This window comes from Sitodiplosis mosellana, unplaced genomic scaffold (genome assembly GCF_009176505.1).
Source record: "Sitodiplosis mosellana isolate CC-2019 unplaced genomic scaffold, AAFC_SMos_1.0 Smas_scaffold_4, whole genome shotgun sequence".
NCBI lineage: Eukaryota > Metazoa > Arthropoda > Insecta > Diptera > Cecidomyiidae > Sitodiplosis > Sitodiplosis mosellana.
Genome location: NW_022595247.1, coordinates 941,851 through 946,387, shown reverse-complemented (window position 1 = coordinate 946,387; position 4,537 = coordinate 941,851). Strand labels below are relative to the sequence as shown.

The window sequence follows — 4,537 nt, the reverse complement described above, 5'->3', positions numbered from 1 at the left end:
ACTTGCCCATGTTGATCATTAATTCGATTTAGATTGGCGCATCAATGCCCATAACATGTACACCGAATGACTGATTCACCACATCGACTAAGGTTTGCAAACGTGGGATTTTCAATTGAATTATTTGCTTGCGTGGTGTAAGTGCGGCGGACAAGTGAGAGAGAGAACAGAGAGAATGAGGCAGAAAGAAAGCGAGAGAGTTAGATTGAGTGAGCGAGTGCTGTGAAAGCTTGGTGAGAGAATACATGTCAATAAACGTTAAATCAATTTCAGACACATTTTGCTAAGTGGTTCTAGATACTTGAGTTTCATTCAGAGGTGTCGACGACTGTCATCATTCTCATCGGTTATCTATCGCCTTCACTTTCGTTCTCTCTTTCAATTTCCCGTTTGCACGGCACAGAGATAAACAGGTTAGATTGCTTGTGCTGGAAGCTGTGAGCACAACGCATATACGTACATTTCCAATGAGAAACTCTCATTTCGAGCAGCGAAGAAAACAAAACGGACATAATTCTCAATTCGTTTTGACTCGAATCAGGAACATCGATAGGAAAAAAGGATAAAATCAAAATCGAGAATATGGGGAAAATCTTGTTTCTAAATGATATATCTGTATGCGATGTTACCCAAAGCGCAATACATACACGGCAGAAGTATGTAAATATTTATTAAACATATTTGAGTAAGTGCCGAGCAATGGGGGATGGTGGTGGTGATGGGTTATACTAAGATTGGTATATAAATGTGTGTAGGTTTTCTTTTTTTATTTATTTTATTTTTCTTTGTGGGTATGGCGATTCGTTATGTCAAATGAAACATCTATGCTGTCGCATATTACAAAGCATGAACCGTAAGTAAATCAAATAACTAAGCTGGAACAAATGCGAAAATTGCGGATGGACAGCTGAAAATGGGACCGAACCTGAAAATGGAATGAATGATAGACAGAATGGTGTACCGTGCACCACCGGTATGACTAAGAAAGATATAAAGAGAGCAAGAGAGAGGTATTGTCATGCTAAAGCAAACGACAGTAACTACTACATACTCAGAAAGAGTAAAAAAAAAATCTATGTAAAAAGGAGGAAGAAGGGATACCAAGCGAAACATACTCACGCAAAACACTCGTAACAAAAATACATCCTATAAACACATCTTTTTAAAAAAAAAAACAAAATCAACAAATATTGCGAACTATTTGCATGTGATTTCCACCGGATTAATGAAGTCTCAGGCTCTCTCTCTTCGAGATCCTCAATTTTTTCTACTCTTGAAGATAAAAAAAAAATTATTTAGCGCAAAAACTCAAATACACACCACCAACAACATAAGGATCATAAGGAATATATATATATATAGATTTACCCACTTCGTTCACTCTCTGTCTGATTTAACGCAGCAACAACAAAAAAGTAAAACGAAATACAACAAATTGGACTCAAAGGGAAAATTCGTTGAATTTTCATGGAAAAATTTTATGACTCGCTTTTTGTTACCACATCATGTTTTTTACATCTGCGTGCTCACTGTGATGAAGCCACACATAATCCAGTCGTCGACGGATCGGTCTCTCGATGCGTTTTCTCAACGATGTTATTCTATCAACAATTTTTATTTTTTCTGGAAAAAAAATTTCTTCAACCACTTTCCACTTTGGGCCTGAATTCGATTCTCTTCACTCTTTACCCGTCATTGTCCACAATATATGATTATTTCGAAAAAAGAATTCTTACATATGCTTTGATGAGGAAGGAAAAGTGAATCGAACTGTTTTGTTCAACGGTTCGATTTGGGTTTGTTGTTGTTGTCGAAGTGGCTGTTGATTGGTCCGTTGGAGCATTTAACTTTTCTTCGTTCATTTGTTTTACGTTTTCCGCCGGGGAATTCCTTTTTTATTCTCGATTTTTATTTGTTTGTTATAATCTCAATTTGGTTTTTTTTTCTCTCTGTTTCGTTTCAAGTTTGTTTGGTCTTTATATTTCTTTTTTTTTCACATTTCAACAAGATGAAAACACTGAAAGTAAGTTTAAGACACGTGAATCGAAGATTTTTCATTGGCTTTTCAGTTGGCTGAAGAGCTGTCGCATTCAGTTCAATGTCAGGCTATAAAAAAAGTATGTAACTTTAATTCAACTGTACGACGGCTATAGTCTTGCTGCTGGTGCTGCTGTTGTTGCTGTTGCTGTTGATGATATTTTCATTTCTTCTGTTCTGTCCTCTCATCCTTCATGTCGTGCCGTTCGTTCGATTTTGTGATTATTTTCTTCTTTGTAAGCAATTGGTAACTTTTTCCCTGTCGGAACATTTCTTTATCAGTTTTTATTATCCTCTCGGAAAATAATAATCGATTGCACCATTCACAGAAAACTTAAGTTTGATTGCACATATTCCGACAGAGAGTAGGATAGAGAGGGCGAGATTGAGTGAAAGAGAAACAAAAACGAATAGAATATGTTACACGACAACAAAAACACAAATCATCAAGGAAAAAAAAATACATATACTACATCAACCGAAATCGGATTCAATTCAAACGAGAAAGTCACTGGAGTAAAGAGCAACAATAAAAACGTGAAGGAATACACCGAAAAAAAAATCAAATAAAAAAGAAGAAACGACAGGGAAACTGTTGTTATGTAGCGAGCGCACTGATCGAGTTCGGTATTTTTTTTTATTTCTTTCTTGTGTTATACGTTTTTTTTGTAACAGATACACACAATGATGACGACAAAACAAATTCTTTTTTTTTCAGTTAGCTGGTGCTTTTACTTTATTGCTATCTTTTCAAGTTTACAGCGATTACGATATATTGCGTATTGTATGTACTTTACTGTACGCCGCCGACGATGACGACGGCCGTTGTATACGGTAACGAGAGATATACCGAGTAAAACGAGAGCACGTCAAATGTGAAGCACAAAACTGCACGCGAACCAGGTGCCTTCCATGGACAAACTGAATCAAAGGTTACACGCGCTTACATACAGAACAATGCGATTATTTTTCGCTGTTTATTCTTCGCTTTCGAGAAAGCAGTGAGTATAGAGTGGCGACACGAGACACACACAGAAAGAGAGAGAACACCGAGCAGCACAACTGTGCTCTGAGAGAGTGAGAGAATATGGGCAAAGAGTATCGTTTCGATGTTGTATGTGCTGTGTGTTAACTGAATGAACCTGTGTGTCCTCTGTGTGTGAGCGATGAGAAATTCCTTCTTGAATTTCGTTTCGGCGTTTTATTACACATTCAATTTCTTCTTCGGTGCGCTCGCTTATTATTATTTTTTTTTTTTTGCAAAGCCCAATGCTTTTGCCGTTCATGCTTACTGGTCGGTGTTGTCGTCGTCGCCGTAGTCGTTGCCCTTCTTGTTGTTGCTGCTGCTGCTGCTGCTGCTGCTGCTGCTGCTGCTGCTGCTGCTGTTGTTGTTGTCGCTCTCATCGTTGTTGCTCTGTTGATATGGTAGCTCGCGCGCGCTCTCTCGCTGTCCTCTCCACCGTATTTGCTGTTGCCATACGATTCGATGTTATTGTTAGTGTATGCTTTGGCACTGACAATCGACTCGATGTTTTGCCATTTGGCGTTGATTTCAGCTTACAATGTACACAACGTGCACATAAGTGAGAGTTTCAGGGCTTTTCTCCATACAGAAAAACACACAGGCAAGGCGAAAAGCAAGAAGAGACTGCGAATATACAGCGAAAAGCGAGCAAGAGTGAGGGAGATGAAGAGATTGAAAGAGAGAACGAATGAGAGAGCATTTATAAGAGTGCATAAGTGGCATAAAATGCGGAGAATGTCGATTTTTTATCCTTGTCTATTTCCAATTTTATGCTGCTGCTGCTACTACTGGTATTGCTACTTGCACTATAGTGTTATATGGTATCGCAACGATGTGGCGATGATATCCGATGTTTGATTCTGTTTTATGTATATTATGCCCGTTGACACGATTAATCTGGTGTCTTAGTTTTGCATTTTTCTTTCTTATCGCCATTGCGTTGAAATGACATTGAATTAACAGAAGTTGTAAAGTAACCAATTTTTTTTTTCTCTCTCTCTCTCTCTCTCCTTTCTTGTTGGTCTTTTCGTGAAGAAAAATGATCGGAAAAAAGCAGCAGAAGCAACAGCAGCAACAACAAAAACAACATTATTGTCGTTTTTCTTTCCTCCATACGCACGCATTTTATGTGAAGCATGCGGACACTTGTTTGTTGTCTCATTTTGATGCTTACGAATATCCATTATGATTACATGCTTACTTTGTCTGACCTTTTTTCCCATTCTAAATGCGATGATCGCACGAAAATGTTATACAAACGGTGTACGCACGCTCCAAAATGTGCCAAAGCGGAGAGATTTCAATTCTCCTACACATACATATGCTTTTCCTACTTCTTTTCACACAGCACAAAAGCATGCATGATGATAACGAGCATAAAGAAGACAACCGATTCAATATTGCTGTCCTGTACAGCCGCCCAGCATACATACATACACACAACGATGACGGTGGTTTTTATGCTCTGTGTGTACA

The 4,537-nt window shown here is 38.3% G+C and overlaps 1 long non-coding RNA gene across 1 annotated transcript; it reads right to left on the bottom strand.

The window, feature by feature from the left end:
- Positions 1–829: 829 nt before the first annotated feature.
- LOC129566686 (uncharacterized) lies at positions 830–2,943 on the bottom strand. The gene is made up of 4 exons (XR_008687761.1): positions 1,737–2,943; positions 1,373–1,623; positions 1,120–1,272; positions 830–925 (listed from the first exon to the last, which is right to left on the bottom strand). It is a non-coding gene; the product is annotated as an uncharacterized LOC129566686 (long non-coding RNA).
- Between the last annotated feature and the right edge of the window lie 1,594 nt (positions 2,944–4,537).